We start from the raw sequence: 25,005 nt of genomic DNA, 5'->3' as shown, positions 1-25,005 counted from the left end.
AAGAACCGGGGTGGTGAGCTGGCATCAGGATTAGAGTGGGTTGGGGGTAGTTCATGCTGTACCTCTGGCAAAATATTCTCAGGTGCCGGAAACTAGTTATTTCATACAGCTCAGCAGCAGACGCTCCTCTATACACAAACCGACCCCATTCCCATGTCCCTGAAGGAAATGGATATCTATACTTAAATCGAGTTTGAGGTCCCCCTGCATACCCCATGATGTGTAGTCATCATGACTGGGGGTGGGGCAGGAGGATGTGTGTGAAAGGGAGTGACAGGGTGGAGAGAAGGGTTTGGGGGCTAGGGAAATGAAACAATCAATTTAAAAAGTTAACTTGTTATTGTTTTAAATAAAAAAGGAAAAAAACCCATCAATTTACAAATTACCAAGTAAAATGCAAAATTTCTGGGGTTCAGAAATGAATTATTTAAATTTATATTTCTCCTTATGGAAAAAATTCATTCGGTACTCATTGTTTTCATCATTTGTCATGTCTTCTGGAATCAATTAACAAGTACCGAGGTACCACAGTATACAGGACACATGGGAGGTCTCTCAGAGGGAAGATATTAGCAATTGGGAATAAGGGAGGGCAGAGAAAAGTTTTCTGCAAAAGGTGGAATTTGAGTGGAATCAGATGTCTAATGATGCAGTAACTTGGCACAGCTTGGAAAGTTGCTTATGCTAGAAGCATAATTTAAAGAGTTTCCCAAGATAAATAAAACTCTCTAAAGAAATCAGAAATTTTAAAATGACACATGACAGCACTTTTGAGCAGATCTGGAAGCCCATCTTTGTTGCCTTATCTCCATCTGTATTCATGGGTTTAACAAACTTTCTGACTGTATCACAAAAGACAGAGTTGAAAGATTTCCTGTAGAGGGTTCAGTTCACAACATTTCTATTTTTTTTTTTTACATATAAGGTATTTTTTTTTCCGTTACATGTAAAGATAGTTCTCAACTTTTGTTTATACAAGGTTTACAATTTTTTTGTAAGCTTCTTTTTTGTTTGTTTTTGGTGGGGCAATAAGGGTTAAGTGACTTGCCCAAGGTCACACAGCTAGTAAGTGTCAAGCCTCTGAGGTTGGATTTGAACTCAGGTCCTCCTGAATCCAGGACCAGTGCTTTATCCACTGCAATTTCATATATAATCATCTCTGTTATGGAAATGCTTATTTTAGTACATAAATTTAAAATAAAATTTTAAAAACTACTCACAGAGCAGAGACAGTGTCTTCAATGAGAAACAGTGCACAAGGACATTACTAGAGGAAGTTCATGAGCTTCCAGCACCAGAGGTGGAAGCAGAAGTCCTTGTACACCCAAGCCATAGCCACATATGTGCCTCTCTACTTGTGAATTCAATGTGTGCTCACTCTCCCATGCTCATGCTGGGTGTATTTAGTGTGTTCAAAGTTTACAAGTGAGATGTTTTGTGCCTTATCGTGCCAACTGAAGATAATGCTTTTTGCTTTGAGCAAATGGTGTCTACTAGCTCATGAGTATAAAGATTAATGTAATGGTAGGGACTTGGGAGCTATAGTTTTAGACGTGTAAACTCACAGAGTACCTTGAACCAGTGTAAGCTATCCTACTACATGACCTAGACTGTGGGTTGGGGAACATTACAGAGAATATTACAGTTCTTCAATAGTGTCAGCATGGCTCATAGAATAATCCCTAGACTTGGATTTCAAATCTTGTCTCTAACATTTACCAGCTGTGTGGTTATAGGCCCATCACTTCATCTCTTTGAGATCCAGTTTATTTATCTATAAAATGAGGACCATAATATTAACCAAACTACTTGCGGCACAGAGATTACAGGAAAGTACTTTGTAAACCCTACAGTATTATGGAAATGTGAGCTGTTATTACGCTTCAAGAATCTATGATTTCCCTGATATTTGTACTCCCTCCATCAATGCATATCATCACCCCCTCTAAATCCCTTAGTGAGTGGTTTTATTAGTTGATCACTGCTGATATAGAAGGGTTCAGTGATGTGGTAAGGCTGGTTGGGAGATAACAGACAGAGCCGGTCACCAGCTCACAGAAGTAACTGTTTAATAAATGTACCTTAACTAAGGAATACTAAAAGTCTTTCCAATTCGATAGCACCTGCAAGAGCTGGAACTTTGGGGGCCAGCCTTTGGAAAACTGGGATCACCCTCTTACCAAGACAAGGCATCAGAGGAGTATGCATATGTCACAAATAGACTCACTATGTTCCTTTAATAACTGACTTTCCTTTGCATTCTCAACAAGTCCTATCACCTCTCTGGATCTCATTTTCCTCATAATTAAAATGGAGTTGGACTAGTTGACCTCCAAAATCTCTTCCAGCTCTACCATTATGGGGGTCTATATCTCTATGATCAGAGCTCTTTCCTGTGACATATTAGCAGCAGACACTATAATGAGTTCTACAAAGAAATCTTAGGCAGGTCAATTTCAAATTGGTCTCTTATTCTTACATTTCAACATGGCTCCTGTTCTCTGGGAACCCTCTATGTAAGGCTAGCCAGCCCTAAATGTCGAGAGAGCCCCACATGTAATGAAAGCTCACATACAGTGAGGGGCCTATGCAGAGCAATGGCTGTTCACACACACACACACACACACACACACACACACACACACACACACACACACGTGTGACATGGGGATGTTGCTGTGTGACTTGAAGGGAGGCACAATAGACATCTTTAGCCTCTTCTACCTCCACCCTTCTCCAAGGGAGACTTTCATTCCTGCCAAGAAGGGAAACAGGAGGTTGGAGCTGGAAACCACTCAGCTCTCCTCAGAGAGAGAGAGGGTACTGTGCCAGGATTATATCTAGCTTCTCCCTTAAATATTATTACTCTAAGGGAAATGATCAGATTCAATTTAACATCTGATTGCTGTGTCATTATGTGGGGGAGGACTCTGCTTGACGCCGCGGGCCGTGGGCCGCCCCCCCCCTTCCCGCCAAATACTGGTTCCACAATGAACACGTACGGAATAGCAAAGAAATCCATTTATCTAAATCATAACAAAATAGAAAGGGAAGGTATACAAAGGAGGATATACAGTTTACCAGGCAATGTAGAATGAAGAATTGAAGGAGCTCTCCCATTGGGAGCAGGATAATTTAGCTCAACCAAGAGAGAGTCCCAGATCTCAAAGAAGAAAATCTTCAAAGTTTCTAGTGTAGCAAGCTAGGGATAGGGACACAATGGAGACTGCCAGCTCCTCTCATATCTTCCCAGAGTCTTTTCCTCCAACAATCTTAAGTAGGGTTGTCTTTTTGCCATCTTCTTTCTCAAAGACGGAAGCCAGAAACACCTGAAATGATTTGATATTTAAAGAAAACTGTATGAGAACTAAAGCTCTCTCATTCTCATCAACTCCACCCTGCCCTCACAAAGGGCAGGGCATTCATCTCCACTATTAAAGAGAGAAGCCCATATTAATGGGCTTTGAGAAGAGAGTTACATAAATAATACTGTAAAGTTGGCATCATTCCAACAGTGCTTTCAGTATGAATATCTGTCAGTGTCTCCCTCTCTCAGACAATTAATCTCCATCCCCACCCCACCATGCTGCTTTTTCAGGTGTCCTCTGAACTTGATTTCCCCTCTCATTAAAAACTGACAGGTTCAATTCTCTTAAAACCCTCAGCTCTGCTATGCAATGATGACAAATGAATATAATCAACTAATCTTTGCTAATATGCTAGCTCTCCCTAGACCATCTAATTCCTTAGCCTAGCTAAGATGTACAACTTCTCAGGAAGACCCTGAAGGAAAGACACCAATGCCAAGAATCTCAAGCAGCCTGGTAAAGCTTCATTTGGTCAAGAAATCATTCTGTATCCCTCAAATCACATCTTTAACTAAGTGCTGTTTCATTACAGAAAAATCATGTGCAGGCATGGAGTAGTTCACATGTCTATGGGCCTGGGAGATCCAGGAATTGTCCCCATCTCTCCACTTCTCATCAAACATGGTATTTCACTCTTGAGCTTCCAACACAAATGGATTCTGACAGTCCTTTTCAGGGAAGCTGATCAATGTTACAAGTACTCTTTGAGTGATAACAATCCTACTTTAAAACTCTCAGTTATACAAATCATTAAGGGACACCAGTAGATGTCCAATAGCTTTTAGCTTATAGTGTTGGGGATGTAAAGGGGATAATTAAGCACTCAGTCTTCCTGACAGAAAGGTTGCAGGCTTAATGTATGTAGAGTGCTTTTAAAAGGCACAGGGGCCATCTTCTCCCTAGAATTTAGCCCCAGAAGAATTCAATTTTTGGTATAACATTTGTACCATATGACTTATTTTGGGCATAGTTATAATTATTAGTATTTTATCATAAAATTACCATCTTTTCAAGTAAACAAGTCATGTTTACTAAACCCCTTTGGTAGTCTAGTGAAGCGTATGGCCCCTTTCCCAGAAAGAAATGTTTCTTTAAAAACTCATAACTGAAAGATATGCTAAATTTTTAGAGCTTAAAGAAAATGAAGAATTAAGGATTTTTTCCCCTAGTCAAATTTACAGACCCACTGAAATCTCTGTAGACTTCAGGTTAAGACCCACTATTTCAAAAGTAAAGAGAGGGGCATCTAGGTGGTACAGTGGATAAAGCACTGGCCCTGGATTCAGGAAGACCTAAGTTCAAATCTGACCTCAAACACTTGACACATACTAGCTGTGTGACCCTGGGTAAGTCACTTAACCCTCATTGCCCCGCAAAACAAACAAACCAAAAAAAAAAAAAAAAAGTAAAGAGAAATCACTTATCTGCATCAGTAATGGGGATTTCCATATGAGGGGCTCCCCGTATCAATGAAACCATAGGTCTACCCAAAGAAATGGATCCATCTTGAAACAAGAATCAAGATGAATCTGATCTGATGCAGCTTGCCAATGATTTTCTTTTCCCTGCTACCTGCATATGCTCTGGTGAATTAACCTTAAGATTCATGAACCATATCCTGATAAGTTGTAGCTAAAGAGGTACAGACCTCAGAAGTTGAAATCAGTCACAGCGACCACCATGAGTAAGATTAATATTTGATCACCACAATCAGTGGCCACTGGGCTCTAAGGTTCTTTCTATTTAAGACTAAGAAACTTTATTATTATTATTTAGGAGGAAAATATTAGGGCTAAATAAATGAAATTCTCTGTTTCATGATGAAGGTGTGTTAGGAAATCAGTTATTTTTTCCTTTATCTATGAAATATGGTTTTCTATTTCATTATTATCTTCTCTTAAAAGCTATTCTTGTGGGGCAGCTAGGTGACACAGTGGATAAAGCACTGGCCCTGGATTCAGGAGGACCTGAATTCAAATCCTGCCTCAGACACTTGATACTTACTAGCTGTGTGACCCTGGGCAAGTCACTTAACCCCCATTGCCCCGCAAAAAAAAAAAAAGGAGATGTCTATGCCAGTTAAATCACAGGTATGGTTAAAAAAAGGGGGGGGGCAGCTAGGTGGTACAGTAGATAGAGCACCGGCCCTAGAGTCAGGAGTGCCTGAGTTCAAGTTTAATCTCAGACACTTAACACTTACCACCTCTGTGACCCTGGGCAAGTCACTTAACCCCAATTGCCTCACTTAAAAAAAAAAAAAAAGCTATTCTTGTCCCATAATTATCTCTTCTGCCTGTGTGTGTGTGTGTATGTATGTATGTATGTATATATATATATATATAAGACCTTATGTGTCACATTTACATATACACAAGCACACACATACACATATATAAGCATATACATATGGTAAATTATATCTATGTATATGTGTGTATGTATGTGTACACACACACACACACACACACACACACATGATAAAATTACACTAATGGTCCCACTGAAAAGTGTCCTAAAGTGGGATAAACATGGAGATGGTTAATAAGCTTTTACCTACAATAGAAGAAGAAGAAGGAGAAGAAGAAGAAGAACCATAGCAGCTAATACTTATATAGTGTTTCCTAGTACCATGGACATTGTGCTAAGTGATTTATAATTATTATCTCATTTGATCATCACAACAAATCTGGGAGGTAATTGCTATTATTATCCCCATTTTATAGGTAAAGAAATGGAGGCAAATAGAAATTAAGTGATTTTTCCAGGTGTGATAAAATAATGGGATTTGGCAGATGCCCAGGGGCCCCACCTGAAGATTGATTTGGAATTGATTGAATTGGGTGAGATTGAGAAACTGAGAACCTACTGAAACCACACCTGGCAGGCCCTGAGTGGGGTGTTGTTCTCAGAGGCTGTAGACTATGACATCAACAGGAGACCACCCTCAACCAATCAGCTTGAAGGACCTCCCTTTTGGGGGAGGGAGACAGGAAGTAGGGAGGTGAGGGTGGCTTGATGGATTGCTCTTTTCATTCAGGACTTCAGCATGGTGGCAGACCTTCACATAGGCTGCTAGGGAAAAGTGAGGTTTTCTCTCTGGCTATACTGAATAGATCTAAGCTAGGGTTTTCCATTCTATGAGAGATCTGTTCTCAACCTCTCTCTCTTCACTAACTTCTTTTTTTTTTTTTAGTGAGGCAATTGGGGTTAAGTGACTTGCCCAGGGTCACACAGCTAGTAAGTGTTAAGTGTCTGAGGCCAGATTTAAACTCAGGTACTCCTCACTCCAGGGCCGGTGCTCTATCCACTGTGCCACCTAGCTGCCCCTCTTCACTAACTTCTAATACACTTTAATAAATACTTAAAAGCCTAAACTCTTGCTGAATTTATCAGTAAATCTTAGCTAGTCTCCACCCCCCCAAAAAAAAACAGGGGGGAGGGGGGGACAGGTAAGGACCCACATTGGATTTTAAACATCACACAGGGCAACACAGTAAGTGTCTAAGGCAGGATTTGGACTCAGGTCTTCCTGACTTCAGGCCCCCAAATCTATCCACTGCTACATCTAGCTGCCCCAATATATTAAGGCTATCACTAGACTCCTGCCTTCAATTTCCCTAGCTCAATATTTTCTTTTCTTCTAGAGAAAAACATAGCTCTACTCTTTAAAAGAAATTATAAATTTAGCTCTTTCCTCCCAAGGAATTTCAATAAGGAGACTTAGTTTCTCAGGGAGAATCTTGGTGTTTGATGACTTGTAGAAGGTAGAGAAAGATCAAGGAAAGATAGCTGGTTTTGCTTTTCTGTGTAGCCCCAGAACTTAACACAATACCTGGCATGTAGTAAATGCTTTTGTTGTTGTTCAGTTGTGCCAGTTGGGTTCAATTCTTTGTGACCCCATTTGGGGTTTTCTTGGTAAAGATAATGGAGTAGTTTGCCATTTCCTTCTTCAGCTCATTTTACAGATATGGAAATTGAGATAAATAAGGTTAAGTGACTTGCCTAGGTCATACAGCTAGTAAGTATCTGAGGTCATATTTGAACTCAGGTCTTCCTGACTCCAGGTGCTATACTCTATTCACTATGTTACTCAGCTGCCAGTAAATGCTTAATAAAATGCTTTTCAACTGATTGACTAAACAAATTCTCTTTACACAATCCCCAGTAGACAAACAACAAGTTAGATCCTCACAAAGGCCCCTCCCAGATTTATCATTCTAAGGTCGAAGGATTCCTCTGAAAAGTGTCATGCCCTGCTTTTATCCTGTGTCCAAGATAAGCTAGTAATATCTTAGTTCACATAATATTTCAGTTTCTCTAAACCTTAGAGCTCATTTGAAGGGCCCTCTTGCCCTTTGGTGGGAATTATGTCTGCTATTTTTACAGTAATAGAAGATTGAAATATTTTGGCACTGTTCTATAATATCCCTCATCCCCCTGTGGAGTGCAGAACTTCTATATGGGGGTTTTCCTGGCAGTTTATCACACATTCCTTTGCCACAGGAAGCAAAGCAAAAAAACAAAAAACAGTAAGAAAGACAAGAGGAAATGGGGGAGAGACTAGAGACAGAGAAAGAAGAAATTAAGTTGGAGAATAGAAAAAGGCAATGATTGGAATTAGAAACCTGCTTATCCACTGCATTCAGGATATGTGGATCATCCCCATTTAAGGAGAGTAGACTTCTTTGAGTCTCTGGCAACACTCATTTGGGAAGTCTTTTAATTCTTCTGCTGCACTAATTTTGGTCTTCTTTGACTTCTCTTCATCATGCCCCCACATTGGATACCCTCCACCCCTTTATAGCTTTCTTTTGTGTATTATCTTCCCTCATTAGATTGTAAGCTCCTTGAAGGTGTGTGGGGGCGTGTCTTCTTTTTTTCATATTTGTATCCCCAGTGCTTAGCATGGTGCCTCACATATAGTAAGTCCTTAATAAATGCTTGTTGACTATCTATGTTGCGCAAAGTGTTGGTGAGGGCTGGAGGCCCCTTCAGATAGTATGGTTAGGCAGGAAGTAGAGCTGTTGATCAGGGAAAAAATGTAATTCTGTCCTTGCCTGAGCAAGGAATCAGATACCCTTCTGAAAACCTCAAGAGGAAGATGGCACCTACTTAGAGAAATGAAATGGATTTAACTTAGCTATCAATCTAAAAGTGTGGGTAAAAAAAAAAAAACAAACCTAGATTAACTGAAAGGCATAACCCAATTTATCACAGGTCTAGTGAATATATTTCAGAGAAAGTTTAGAAAAGCAAAAGGAATAAGGAAGTAGGATATTTACATATACTATTGGTTAAGGATAATTAATAGGGTTTGGGGAGAAAAGCCTTCCAAGGAAGAAATAGAGAACCTTCCTGGATCCAAGTTGTGAAGAGAGAAAAAGAATAAACTAAAGACTGGGCTAGCCCAGGCATTAATTCACAGGCTAGCTAAATTAAGAGGCTAGGTAAGAAGTGAGAAATAGAATTAGCAATGATACACAGCCCCTAAAGTCAACAGGCAGTCATGGAAAAAGGGTGACAAAGCTTGGCAACAGGTATCATCTAGATGACAGTTTATGTCTCTCAATTTTTTCCTTGGAGAAAGAAGCAAGCCAAAGAATTTATGTTGTTAGCCATACAACCTTCTACCTCTGCTATAACATTAATGTCATTCATTTTGCATCATTCCTCTCCCCGTAAAATGCCTTTCTTGAGTCAAAATCCTGGGATAAAGTTAATGAAAATATTCTGGGGTATACACATTGTACATGTTTTCTGTGACCTCTAGACCAGTTAGTTTGACATTAATGGATAACAAAATTTTAATTATTATTATATTATTCAAGTATTATTAAGGCAAGTCTAGTTAGCATTTGGGAAAGAAAGCAGAAATCACAAAGAAGTATCATAGTTGTATAATGAGAGAAATTATTATTATCATTGTTTCTCTCTTATATTAATAACCAATTATTAAGATTAAGAATTTTTTTCTATTTTCTCTTTAAGAAATAAACCCCTGTAGGTTAATGAAACCAGTCTTTGAAGGACATTACTGACCTTGCCCAAAAACTTGCCCTACCTAGACTATCTTTTTCAGGTAGAATTATTATCCCACCCAACTAGAAAAAATTTACAAAGAGAATCTAATATAGGTGAATTCAGGCCCATTGTGTTCTATTCAGGCTTAGGTGTGTGTGTAGGGGGGGGGAGGCGGGGGCAGATCCTTTATCTAGATAGCCCAAGGCTGGGGATTGCCTATGAGCAAGAGTGAAATAATAAATATGTCAAATCCACCACCACCCCTCATCAGAATAGGCCCACCTCTCATTATAATATTTATTCATGTTAACCAATCAGAGTTGATTACCACCTGTTGCGAACACCCACTCTTCTAAGGTTATATAAACACCAAGAGGCTGAGGGGTCTTTAGTCAATGAGAGAAGGCCAAATGGCCATCCTTTTTATTAATTTATTAATTATTATTAATTATTATTAATTAATTATTTGCTAGCCATAATTGATAAAATTATTAATCACCCAGAAATCGTGCCTCTAGAACTTTTCATTCATCACAATAAGGAAAGGTCTTGACTACTTTTTTTCTTTTTTCTTTTTGGATAGGAACAAGGGAAGACAATAAGGAGAGCTTAGCTAGATTTTAGCAAAACATGCAACATGTTTTGAATATTCACACAACTTCTCAGCCATCTCCAAACGGTCATGCTCTTTAGTTCCAGCTTCCACCTCTGATCAGTACCTCACTCATGTTGCTTTCCAGATACCGTTATGCCATGCAGTCAAGACTGTGTCCTCTTCCCTTCCTACCTCCCTCTATCCAACTTTCCAAATCAACACTACCACATCTGGAAAGGATGGGTCAATTAATCCCTCTGTGATGCCAATAGCCAATCCTTTAACTTCTATATGTGTTGCTTCTTTGAGGGCAAAGGCTGTCTTGCTTGCATGTCTTTGTGTTCCCAGTGCTTAGCAAAATGCTTGACAAACAATAAGCATTTATTTTTTTCCATTGATTCATTCATTTTGTGAATAAGATGAAGAAAGTATAGTGATTTAGCAGATTCACCATTTGTTGAATGAGCAACTCCAAAGAGTAGCCTTTAATGGTCTGATATCAACTTATAGAGTATCTGGGTAACTAAAGAAATCTTACAGATTTTTGTCCAAGACAGAGATCCTTCACCATGGTAGAGTATTTGTTTTGCAGAAATGCATATGTATCCCTTTACTAGGCCCCAGAAATTCCATCTATTCAGATTGGCATTTCTCTAACTTAGCAAATAGTTTATGCTGTTACTGGAGATAGAAGGTGCCCTGACCTAATTGGGTATACTGTGTGTGAGTGTGTGTGTGTGTGTGTGTGTGGTCTGCACAAAATGAAAAGCAAACCCAATCTGGCCAGTTGTTTCAGCAGGTCTGTTATCAAGGGCAGGCTACACTGATAGTAGATTGCAATGTACATGGAGATAACTGCAGAAGTGAAATTCCATTTTTTTCTTTATAACAGCACCAAGACTCTAATGTGAGAGATAAAGAGTCAGAAAAAGCCCCCTTTTTCTTGTCTTTTTTTTAAAAAATGATATTGTTAGGGACCATACCTGTGATTTTATTGGTAAAGGGGACTTCTATGTGAGGAAATTCCCCTTACCAATGCAAGTTAGTACCTTCTCTACAACGCCTTCTCACCCTGAATAACTTATTTTTAAAAGAAAGAGAAAATAGCAGTTCAATAAAAACCAGCTCAACACATTATAACTATATCTGATGGCATATACAATATCCCCAAAGATTCTAGGGTACCCCATTTATTCTCCTTGATGCTGCAGGCACATTAGCAGAAGCTAGGGATACAGAGTTTTAAAAAAAAGTCCCTGACCTCAAAGAGCATAGAGTCAATTTTTAAAGAAAGCCAAGAAAATAGGCATGAAATCATGGAACACGCTCACAAAGGGAGTATAAACCAGATGACAGGTTGTCTCATGTCACTCCTTAGCTCCAGCGTTTCTTTACAAGCAAGTCATGTACCGACCCCGCCCAGTGTATGTATGCGCCTTGTACATATTGACAGGAATCAAGTTATCTCCTGTGCTACAACTTCCTTTTTTTCCCCCTTCTATCTTTAACTCCTTAGATTCATTATCGTATACCAAACACACAGCCCTGAGTGATGTAAGAATTGGGAAACACCCCCAACACAAGTCTCCACATACACTGCTGAGCATTCCTGCTGCCAACGTCCCTCCCCCCCCCAAAAAAAAAATACAAGTAATTCTTTTTATCTTCCATCTTGGGAATAAAGTTGTATTGCCTTTGTTTTCCTCTGTACCCCTCCTCCATAACAAATTCAAATCACCCCATACGCAGTCAAATAATACTTAATACAACTATTTAACTAAGCAGGATAGGAATGGGAATTGGGATAGGAATTATACCTATTATTTCATTGATATATGGCACTTCCAGATCCTATCAATGTAGGACAACAACTTCCTTGCTACTTATAGTCTCAAATATTTCCCTGGTACACTGATATTTGAAGTGGCTTGCCCTGGGTGACATTATTAAAATGTCATGGGCAGGATTTGAATCCAAATCTTTATTTTAAGGCCATCCCTCTGCCCTATACACCGCAGTGACTCAGAACACTGATGTTAAATGGCATGTACACACTATTATTACATCATCCTTTTAGCCCCAGATTAACAGCTAAATCTAGGTTCTCTTAGTTCCTTCCCTAATTTCCTTTCTAGGTCAGCTAGGCATTCTCCCTAAGCCCCTGGTCCTTGAGGAAACAAGGTACTTTCTAGTTGATTAGACATTCAGAAGCCCTGGGTTAAGGACAAACCTTTTCCCTGGAACATTCTATTTGCTCTATTTCCCTTACTTCCCACACCCAGCCATTTTCCTCTAGAAATCTCTCTTCCTGAATGTCAAATATAGATCACAAAAAGAGAGGATCACAGAATGTCAGAGCTGGAAGGGGCTTTAGAGATCATTGCTGGAGTTCTTGACCTGGGGTCCTCCAACCCTCAAGGAGTTCATGAATCAATATCAAGGGGCCTATGGACTTTGAGGAGGAAAATATATATATATATATATTATATTCTCTAACCTTGAATTGAAATTTAACCCATATGATTGATTTGACTTCCAAAGGGCTCCATGACACAAAAAAAGTGCTAAAAGCCCCTGATTCGAAGGCAGAGCATTGTAGTAGATAGATGGTTAGATTTCCAGGGTCAAATCCTGCTTCTGACATTTACTAGTTTTGTGATTATATGCAGGTCACAGCCTCTCAGCCTCAGTTTCCTTGATTGAACTAGAAGACCTCTAAGGTCCCATCTAGCTCTAAATCTATGATTTTATAAATACTTCCATAATATAGGTGAAGAAACTGAGGCCCTGAGCAATTAAATGATCACAACAAGCTGATCTCTATAATTCCTCACCCCTATCACCACTGATTAATTCTATCCACCCTACACAATTTTTTTCTTCCTTTTTTTTTTTTTGCAGGGCAATGAGGGTTAAGTGACTTGCCCAGGGTCACACAGCTCATAAGTATTGAGTTTCTGAGGTCAGATTTGAACTCAGGTCCTCCTAAATTCAGGGTGAGTGCTTTATCCACTGCACCACCTAGCTGCCCCTATTTTCTTCCCTTTTTAAAGCTTATTTCTTACATTGCTCACACTTGCATGCCCATCAGCTACACTTGTTCCCAGTTGTCGATTCTCCTACTATGTTTCATTTCAGTTCATTATAAAATTAGCATTTCAAATCCACATTTGCATTCATAACTTTTATTTACTTTATAGCACAAAGATTCATAGATGCATTTAGAACTTGAAAGGACATTAAGGTGCATGTAATATAATCCCCTCATTTTAGCGAAGAATAAACTGAGGTCCATTGAAATGGAGTCATTCCAGGTCACATGTGTGGAAAGGTTGGGATTCAAACCCACATTCTCTGACCCAAAATCCAGTGTACTTTCAATGCTCCTTTTTTAATGGCATAGGATGATGTGATGCAAGTCCCAGAAACCCCTAAACTTTCTATAGTTACCACATCATGACTGTGTTTCACAGTCTGCCAATGGAATCTTGTTGTATCTGAAATCATAACATTTACATTTACATTTTAAATGAAAAAATGGAGGGAACCTTGGAAGTGTTTCTTTTAGGCCAACCCCTTCTTTTTTTCACATGAGGAAACCAATGCCCACAGAGGCCACACAGGTAATAGGTGGCAATCTGGAGTCAACTCTGAGACCTCTGAATTCATATCCAATACTCAGTTATGCTTCATATTGCCCTTACTTGCTTTATGCTAACCCTCAAGTCTTCTTTCTACTCAGACTTCACTTATTGTTTTTGTCCTCCGTTCTTTTTGGGGGGAGGGGGGAGGGCAGGGCAATGAGGGTTAAATGACTTGCCCAGGGTCACACAGCTAGTAAGTGTCAAGTGTTTGAGGTCAGATTTGAACTCAGGTCCTCCTGAATCCAGGGCCGGTGTTTTATCCACTGTGTCACCTAGGTGCCCCTTTGTCCTTTATTCTTGAAGAGGACCATGACATTGGCGTGATGTCATAAATTGCAGTGATTTGGATTTAAAAGTGAGGGAGGGCCATGCAGTGTTTCCAACCTCACTCTCTTGTCCAGAGCCATCTTGGTCCAGTGGCAAGATATACATCAAGACAACTGGAGATGGCCCCAGATGTTTAAGGCAATTGGGGTTAAGTGACTTGTCCAGGGTCACATACCCAGTAAGCATCTGAGGTGAGATTTGAACTCAGGTCCTCCCAACTTCAGAGTCAGTATTCTATCCACTATGCTACCTAGCTGTCCCATTCAGACTCCACTAAATGACATCTAAGACCTGAGAGGTTGCTGACCACTTAGAAAACACTGGGAGGCATCACTAAATCTGCCTTCAGGACAGCAGCAGGAAATTGGAGTCAGTCCCTGGGTTAGGATCTTAGATCAGTCTATATATAATGTATGTGACTTTGAGCAAAGTGCTTCTTCTCTCTGAGTCACAGTTTTATTCTCTGTCAAATGAGGATGTTTCACCAAATGATATCTAATGTCCCTTCAACTCACAATCCTACCAAAACAGGCTGTAGCTTTTCACCATGACATAGCTTCCCTAGTGGGAAAAAAATCCCAATGGTTTTGTTCCGGGAACCTGATTCTGACAATACAATCCATCTTGTCAAGGTAGAAGTGGTTCCAATTGTGTTAGATCCTACAGAGGGATGCTCCATGTGAGTGGCAGTATACTGAGTCAGGCATCTCAGGAAATTTCCTTGACTCAGGAAAAAGAAAATGGCCTCTGACATTTCATACACTTGAATGAATCTTGCAATATTATGGAGCAGAGTGTGCTATATAATCAGTTCAGTGTTTTCCATTTTTAGACTTCCTTAGAACTCTGAACATCCTTTCCCGGATCACAATCTCCAGTCATTCTAGCTCTCCTGCCTCATTGATCCTAAATCTATTCTACATGCTGACCATGAACTCCAGTCTATCTTCTTCTCCCTGTGTTGTTCTAAATCTATCACCCCTGCACCATCCTCATCTTTCTTCTTTCAGAGTCTTGACCTCCTCTTTCACCCTTACAATCTTTGCCGCATTGTTTTTCCACTGTCATATCTTGCCAATCCTAAAATAGCCCTGCTATTCCCAAATTGTCCAGTGTTGATAAAAGTAGTAATCTGGGTTAACCACAGATTTATTCTATCTAATCACAACTGAGACCTCAGTCCTTAGCAGCTGTCTCAAACCTCTCTCCTCAAGCCCCCAATGTCAGCCGCACCCCTTCTTTCTTTCCAGATGGCCCAGCCCCTTTACTGAGAAAATTTTGGTGATCCCAAGAAAACTCCTTCATCTCTACTACTCCACACTCTAAAAGCTCCAGCATTCCCACCTATCCCTACATCCTTTGTACCAATCTCAGAGGACAAACTAGCCCCAACCCTTGCTAGAGTCAACCTTTCTACTTATTCCCTTGATCGCATACCTTCCCATATCTCCTTCCCTGGAGAATAAACCCTAATCATGTCCTTTCTCTTATAATCACCCTCACGTTATTTACAGGCTCTTTGGGAGCTGTCTATAAATGTGCTCAGCTTTTCTATATCACTAAAAACTTTCCCTTGACCCTAACATTCCCTCACAGTATTATCCTTTATCTCTCCTCCTTTTTACTGCTAAATTCTAGTCATTGGTGCTCAATGATTCCATTTCCTCACTATCCACTGACTTCATGATTCCTTGTGATCTGATTTCCATTTCCACCCCCCTCCAGAATTGTTTTTTCAAAGGTTATTGATCTTAATTGATAATCTAGATTGTCCTTCATTATTGGCATCCCAATTGGCTCTTCTTGTTCTCAACATAGTTCAAAATAATTTCTCAATGTTCCTGACACTATTCATAGATCTAAAGCTAGAAGAAACCTTGGAGGTCATGTAGTGCATTCCTTTGTTTTACAGATGAGTAAATTGTAGCCCAAGAAATTTAAATGACTTGCCCAAGGACACACATCTGAGTGTCAGAAGTAGCAGCCAGTGAGTGTCCTTTCTATTGTACCACTCTGTATCAATCTTTTTTATTCATCTTCTCTCATCTGCATCTGCTTCCACTTCCTATATATATGGTGGGTTGTTGTGTTTTTTTTTCATGTAAGTTGGAGGAAGACTTACTTCTAGTTGCATATTGCTTTTTTTTCAGACAGCTATAGTACCCCCTAGGGGAACTCCTGGGGTTAGAAGAAAAGTGAATTTGCAGCCACAGGGTAGATATTTATTATCATTATGCATCATCTCCTTATTATTAAGTATTTTTATTTACTTATTGATTCTGCACTAAAAGTAAAAATGCTGTATGCAGCATTCCACAATGAATGTCTGCATCTGCAGTGAACCAACACCATAATGCCAAGGTCAACCTGTGGCTAAAGGCTCAGAGTCAGTTTTGATTGGGAGCTCCACATATGCACATAACTGTAGGCAATGAGTGCTGCTATTCCATGGAGAGAGGAAGAACTAAGAATTAACCACAGACAAGAAGGCACCTGCTGAGTACTTCTGTCCCAGTGGAGCATGTGCCAATTGTGAGGGTGAGCATGGGGCTCCCTAGTAAGTATCTAACAGCATCATGTAGTGATAATATTAACATAGCATATGAGAGATGTTTCTAGATTATAAAAAACACCTTGGTAGTAGAGCTTTTTACCTATTTATTTATGCCTCTTCTCCCTCCTCCCCCCAACCTCTTCCCTAGCACAGTGCTTTCTGGAATCCTCCATAAATGTTAATATAATGAATGTTTGAGCATGCAGCCACAGGGAAGCCTTGCAGATATGCTTCAGAGTAAGGCCTGGGTGTGTAGGAAGTAGGAGAGAGATAGGATGTGCCATAAAATGTGGTATCAGGGATATTTAAAAGTCATCCATGCATTATTCCAAATATAACACCACTGAGATTTCTAAATGAGGCCATTTAACTCTCACATGTAAAGCTAGAAGTTATTTGGGTTACTTACAAGTAAATAGAGTCCAGAAACATCACCAGGTATAAATTTGGAGTCAACATAAGAATATTTTTCATTGTAAAACCTGAGGGTGTTTCAGAATGCTATTAATGTTTGCCTGTAATTATAATTATCATTAGGGTATTTGAAATCTAGTTGTGGGACCCTCAAAATGGTGCCAGAAAAGTATACAAAATTCTATTTGTGGGTACATTTTAAAATGTAATACATGTCCAGAAATGTTTCTCTCTCTTTTGGATCTATGACCTCATTGACATAAGGACCTCCACCAACTGTGTAGATTATGACACATGTATGCCTTCTCATCCTGTTTTATTCTTGACCATGGATTCTCATCAGTCCTCCAAAAAAGTATCACTGATGACCAGAAGAATAAGGTCTATAACCTTGGGTTTTTAGAAATATTTTAATTATTTCAATATAATTGTAACTGGGCCTTGAAGAAATTATTTAGGCAGTAGTAGAGGAGTAGGGAGGAAATTGTATAGTGTACAAGGTATAAAGTGGGTTCAAATGAAAGAGACATGAAGAATTTTCCCTTTTTGCTCCATTATTTTTATTCTGTTTTTTTCTTGTCCCTATGATCTACTGATTAGATGATCTGAATGCAGTCCAACCTTAGAGATAATGGACCAATGGACCAGATTTAGGTTCTGAACTAGGTATTGAATTCCTAAGTCCAGTGGATTCTCATTGTTGAAGCAAAAAAATTGTATTTGATAGGGGCTAACTGATGAAGTCTACTTCTTGAATCTATCATGGGTACATGATGTTTTAATTTCATACTTCTTGGCTTTGAGAAAGACCGTGTAGTAAATATTGTCTTCAGTTAATATCTAAAATGTCATTGTCAGACAAGTTTCAAGAAAATCATTCAAGGAAATAGGAGGCAGAGAAAAGATGGTAAAGTCAGGTCCCAGCTGAACTCTGCCAACATTCCCTTCCAAACAAATTTAAAATAATGCCCCAAATTAAATTTTGGAGTGACAGAGCCAACAAAATGTCAGAGGGAAACATTTTTTCAGCCTAAGATAACTTAGGAGGTCCACAGGAGAGGTTTGTAAAACCAGGGTGGGTATAGTCCTGGAACACAGTTGAAGTATCACCAGTGAACCTTTGAGTAGAGACACATTTTGGACAGAAAAAAATATACAGAGTTAAAATAAAGGGCTGAATCACAATCTATTATGCTTTAGTTTTAAGTGAAGAGGGCAGAGGTGGTAATTATGAGCTCTAACATAGCAAAAGCAAAATGAGGCCTAATTGAAAGATAATCCAGGAAACTGCATTTTCTTAAATGGTACTATAGACAATGAAATAATATAAATTTTACAGCAAGTTTCTCTGATAAAAGACTCATTTCTCAAATATATAGGGAACTTTATCAAATTTATAAAAATAAGAACCATTCCCTAGTTGATAAATGGTCAAAGGACATGAACAGGCAATTTTCAGAAGAAATCAAAGCTACCTATAGTAATATGAAAAAATACTCTAAATTACTATTGATTAGAGGTAGACAAATTAAACAACTCTGAGATATCACCTCACACCTATCAGAAATGACAAATACTGGAGGTGATGAGGGAAAATAGGTAAATTAATTGACTGTTGTTGGAGTTATAAACTGGTCCAGCCATTCTGGAGAACAATCTCGAACTATGCTCAAACAGCTATAAAACTATGCATAGCCTTTAATCAAGCAATATCACTACTAGGTCTGTCTCCCAAAAGAGATCCAAGAAAAAAGGAAAAGGGCCTATATTTATATTTATATTTATTGCAGATCTTTTTGTGGCAGCAAAAAATTGGAAATTGAAGGGATGCTTTTCAATTGGGGAATAGCTGAACAAATTGTAGCATATAATTGTGATGGAGCACTATTGTGCTATATGAAATGATGAGGAGCGCTGGCCCTGGAGTCAGGAGTGCCTGAGTTCAAATCCAGCCTCAGACACTTAACACTTACTAGCTGTGTGACCCTGGGCAAGTCACTTAACCCCAATTGCCTCACTAAAAAAAACAAAAACAAAAACGAAATGATGAGGTGTGTGATTTCAGAAAAACAACAACAATCATGAAAAGACCTGAATTAACTAAGGCAAAATGAAGTGAGAAGAACCAGAAGATCAATGTGCACAATAATAGCAATGTTGTAATGATGATCAACTGTGAAAGACTTGGCTACTCTGATCAATATGGTGATCCAAGACAATTCCAAAGGATTCATGATGAAAAAGTGCTACCCACTCCAGAGAGACAAATAATGAACTCTGAATGCAAATTGAATTATCTTACTTTTTTTGCTTTAAAAATGTGACTTATAAAGAAATATATTTTGCATGATTTCACATATATCATATTGTTTGCCTTCTCAGTAATTCTCATTAGGCAAGGGAGATGTGGGAGGGAGAGGGAGAATCTAGAATTCAAAATTTAAAAAGAAAAGAATGATAAAAAATCATAAATTTTAAAAATTAAAATCATTCAATGTGGAAATTTGAACTATAACTTGCAAAATATAGACTTATTCCCTCCACTGAAATTTGTTGTTACTGGCCAAAGTTTATGACTTGATAAATTATGTCATTGCTCTATATGGTTATCAGCTTCTTCTCCTTTGTCTTTTAACAATGAATATTTTAAAAGTCTTTTCTATGATACTTCTTTTCTTTTCTTCTCACTTTATTGCATGAAAGTGAAAACAGTTCATTTTCCCCCTTTCCCTTCAGCTATGTAAATGAACACTGCCCCCCCCCCCGCCCCCAACTCATGGCCTAAAAGAAATCCTACTATGGATGTCATCAGTCTTGATAGAAATTGAAACTATGGTCTACAAAAGTGATACTCATTAGGAATCCGTTATAAAAATCTAAGTTTTCTCACTTCCAGTTTAGCACTCTTCCCATAATATCTCACTGTAAAACAGTGCATCTTAAATTTGGGTTTGCAAAGTCAGAACTCATGAGACTCTGTAGGTCCTTCTAAGAAGCTTGTCTACAATTCAGATGAGCACTGACTCTGTGGCAAACTTCCCCAGTTTCAACAAGATTATTTCCCCAAGAACTGCGAAGTAGAACACTGAGTTTTTTTGCAAAGTTTTTTTTTCTTTTCCCTGCATTTGAGAATTTAAAACATATTCTTTATTAGTGTTTTTGCTGCTTTTGCACATTGCCCAATACCATTCTCTTGAATTAGATGGGAAATATCTGCTGGCACAGCTGGAATTGTAATAAAGCAGGTGTTTCAGGGTGCTGAAGTGTGCATGTGGGAGGGTGGGGGAAGGGAAAGTACACACATGCATTTGCTACAAGGTTTGAATTTTCAATTTCTAGAGTTGGTCTGACTAATTAAAGTAAAAATTGAGGTCTATGCATTTTCTGAGATGGCAGAAAATAAATGCCTTTAAGAAACTTAGGAATAGGTTGACCTATAGATATAGCTGGAATACTAGACCTGAAATCAGAGAGACCTGAATTCAAACCTAAGATATTAGCTATTTAACCCTGGGCAAGTCACAACCTCTGATTACCTCAACTTTCTCACCTGTAAAATAGGGATAATAGTAGACCTATCTCCCAGGGTTGTTGTGAGAATCAAATGAGATAACAATTATAAAGCACTTAACAAAATACCTGGCACATGTAAGTGATATATGTTAGCTATTGTTATTATTGTCATTGTTGTAAAATGCTTTGCAGACATTAAATCATTATATAAAGCTAGTTATAATTATTATTAACCAATTATAATGTAGCAGCAAGTAAGCCCAAGAGAAACATGTGATATAATAAAAGAGTACAATTATTAAGGATGAACTCCAACCAGAGCTGTGTAGGAAAATATCAAAACTTCCTATTAAAGAAAAAGCATCTAGATAAAGAAAAATATCTCTAGCCGTCTCTACCATTTTCTTTTCCAAGTCAGAACCTACAGAAATTCCAAGGAACATTAGGTCTCAGTTAGACCAAAAGATATGGTCCTAACCTTCTAACATGGATACAAAACTTGCTGTGAGGTTGGACCTCTATTTCTAGAAGCTAGAGAAGTCTGAACAGAAGTTATGGTCTGTTAGAATAGTGGGTAGGCTTCCTAAACTCTAGAGTTCTATCCAGTATAGGATGTATCAGAGAAAGACAGGAAAAGAAACCTTCAGTTAGGAGAAACCTATCACAATTATATTACTGAGCTGTCCAGGGTCCTGGCTAATAAGGGTACTCATACTCTTTCTTTTCTCATTCCTGGTATGTCTGTTTTATATCCTGACTAACTTTAAACTTAATCATTCTTATCATTTTGACTGCTCTTTTTGCTTTGACCTCTGACAGTCCATGGTTAATTACTACATCTTTCCTAAAGATATAGTTTCCAGGAAGTTATAGTTCATCTAACAGGATATATAAATAGTTGTACAGAAGAATGCTCATAACGATCTTCACTCTAATGTGAACCCTAGTTATTTATGGTGGAACAATATGTCAACACTATCACAAAGGTTCTGGGTTCCTAGGTTGAAGCTATAGAAAATGTTAGAACAAATGGGCTAAAATATCCCATCCAAACTTTGCCTGAAAATTTTTGAGCAGCAAGTGGCAAATTTTCCTTCCAATAATACCTTCTAGTTAGCTAAGAGTATTTCTATATTTTAAAATTGTAGCCAACCACAGTGGATGTTTGCTAGCAACATATATTTATCTTTCAGCATGCCAACAGCAATTGACAATAGTATAAATGGGCAGAAAACATGTAAATTTAACCCATGGATACTGTCTGATCCCAAATGCAGATGGTTGAGAATGGAGGCAGAACACCAAACTCCCATACTGATCTCCACTAAAAGCCTAAAATTTATACCAGACCAACTTATAACCAAAAAGGCTGATGAATAATTAGAGTGAGTAAATTCTTCCACCCCAGAATTGCACAGAAAGCCAGTCAGAAGGCAACAGATAATAAGAAATGGTCTAGCAAAGCCAGCACCAGCAGGGACAAACAAGATTGGAGTCTCCCTGCATGGCCAGTATAGTGGGCAAGGCTCTGTGTCTGGAGGCAGCAAGAGCAGAACTCACAACAAAAGAAAGACCAAAACGTAGACAGCAGAGCTAAATGTGGTGCAATAGTGCTCAAACATAGCCTTTGAGACTAAAGGCTTTTCAGGTCCCTGCCATTCTGTCCTGATATTTCATAGATGACCTTGAAAATCCAACACTCTCCCAACTGCAGGAAATCATAGATAACCCTAGGAATCTGGGTGATTCAGGAAGACCCCAAGCTGGTAAACTATTATACCCAAAAGTGTAGCGCAGGGTCTGGCATGAGCACAAAACTTCAGTTCGGGAACTATGGCCAGAGATATGAGTAAAACAAAGTTGCTTACAAATATTCTCCCCAAAGAAGAGTGTATCTCCATAATAAGTGCAAGAAAAGCCTCAGGGTGGGGTAGGATGGGGGTGGATTTTCCACAAGGAGTACATGAATACCTAGAAGAAATGAAGAGATTTCAAAAAATGAAATAGAAACTCTGGAATCAAGAATTGACAGCTTAGAAGAGAAAGTGGTAAGCCTTACCCAAACAACTGATCCGTGAAAACTAGAATAGACCAAATAGAAATAAATGAATGACTACAGGAGATAGCAACACATTTTATGGGTCAAGCCAAAAATTAACTTGATAAAATGGTAGATGTGTTTCTATTTTTACATGAAGTACTTAAATGTCAGCCTCAGTTCCTACATATTTGAAAGAAATAACAATCCCTAAAAGCATTTTGTAAAGAAATAGATTTATCTGTGTTTTCTTCATATCACAGATTAAGAAGACAAGGAAAACTAGAGATGTATTTAGGTATATTTAAATGTATTTAATCATACATTTTCATACATTTCTTACTGTGATAGTTAAAGGATTTATTATCTATATGGAGATATATCCATAGCTAACACATTCTTCTGTTATTTATTAGCTACTGCTATTCCATTATGTTTTCTTGACAATGTCTTCATTATTACATAGACCCAATTACTGCCCAACCTTGAGATATACTTTTGGAAGAAAATTGGTGCATCATAATATATTGAAAGTAACTTTATTTTCATCATTAAATATTATATTTTCACTACTCCTTTATGTATTTAGCAAAGACATTGACCATGGAAATAAATGTGTGTCTAGACATCTAGAGATTAAAACAGTCTATGCACTCTTGTAAAATCAGTTTAACATATGCTACATTTCTTTTATGGCCTGTCTTTGTTTAGTTTACAAGTTTCCTTTGATGCACTAAAGTGCTCATAAAGGGCCTTTTGTGGGATATGGCTCCATCATGAACTTGGTAATTGAATGGATTAATCAATAAACGGATATTGGTATGCAAAAGCCCCAGCTGGTAGCATGTAATGATTCTACCATATAGCTAAAGAACATTTTTTTAAATTGAGAAACATTGATCCACATAAAATATCAAATAAAGATCACCTATTCCTGTTGTTTACTAAAGGCTAATAATGCTTATTTCACACACATATATTTACATACAAATGTGTGTGCGTGCATGTGTCTATGCACATGTGTACATAGATATATGTCTGTTTGTATACATAACTATGCATGTGTATATATATGTGTGTGTGTGTGTGTGCACATATGTATTGTGTATATATCCACTCCTGCTTTAGCATATTTTAGCTTCCCTTCCCCACCTTATGACACATACTCATTAACATTAGTATTATTTTTATCATCATCATCACCACCAATAACCCCCCCAAAATATGAATATTTATTCAGCCCCTTCCATGCCCTTCCCCATTACTCTCCCTCATTATAGTGACAGGAGTGAAGGGAATCTGAAACCTATTCTCAAACATAAATCAAATTTGATCAGACTGAGGTCAAATCTCATTAATAGTCACTCTCTCACTCAAATTAGAAGCAGGATTCCATTTTCCCCATTCATACACAGACATCAAATAGTGGATCCTTCAACCATGGATGCAATGCTGAGAACAAAGAAGATAAATCTTGTCTCCCTTTAGCCAATGCCTATGCCATTAACCCAAAAGGAAAAACATTGATTTACACATGAAGCCAACTGGGATTAATATCTGTACATGGCAAGGGCAGGAGGGTTCTTGGAAGTACCACAGTTAGTATGCTTTTATAGGCTGTAGAGATGCAGAGTGTCCACTCAGTTATAACTTTGTAGTAAAGCTTACCCAGATTACCAACAGAAGAAAATTCCCCAGTGTTGTTTAGGTAATGTCAGCCATACTTCCTCTACACTGTGATGAAGTTGCAGTGGAGGAGGTACTAGCAGTTAATTTATGTTCATCCACAACTTGGCTAAATCAGGTGTTTTACTTTTAAGAACCATAGGATCTTCTCTATCAGGGAAGTGGAAAACTATTGCCATTTGATGAAGTCTAGATATTGATAGCTACTGCATTTGCTACTACAGGTAGGTGTACAAAGGATAGAGTACAGGGCCTGAAGTGAGGAAGACCTGCATTCAAATCTGACCTCAGAAGATGGTGGAGGAAAGGCAGTGAGCTCCCAAACCCATGACACAATCGCTCCAAAAAACATCCAAATAAGGTCATAGGAAAATGCCTGGAGCAGCAAAACCCACAGAAGAATGTGCTGAAATCATCTTCTAACCAAGAAGGGCTTGGAAGGTCAGAAGGAGGGAGCTGCTGTCCTCATACAGGAGTCAGGCCCAACCCCACAGTCACCCTGACACAGATCCAGTCTCAGGAAGGCCTCACCAGAGAAGGAGACCCCCAGAGCCTCTGAATCAGCTGAAGCACCAGTGTCGTCTGGAACTAATCTCACAGTCTGGTGAGTGGGCTGAGCCCTGAGCAGGGAAGAGACTACAGGAGTCTATGCTGGTGCTAAGGCAGAACTTGGATTTTACACCCCTACTGAAAACCAGGTGGTAGACTCGAGTAGAAGTGGCCAAGGTGGGAGGGGCACAGGCTCATTGGAGCTAACAACCACAACACACAAAGCTGGTTGATTGGCAAGTTGGTCTGGGGTCATCTAGGACCAGGAAACAGGCCGGGCAAGGGAAGAACCTGAT

The sequence above is a fragment of the Dromiciops gliroides genome, chromosome 3 (assembly GCF_019393635.1).
Source record: "Dromiciops gliroides isolate mDroGli1 chromosome 3, mDroGli1.pri, whole genome shotgun sequence".
NCBI classification, from domain to species: domain Eukaryota; kingdom Metazoa; phylum Chordata; class Mammalia; order Microbiotheria; family Microbiotheriidae; genus Dromiciops; species Dromiciops gliroides.
The sequence above is the reverse complement of the archived record's forward strand: the minus strand, read 5'-3'. Positions refer to the sequence as shown.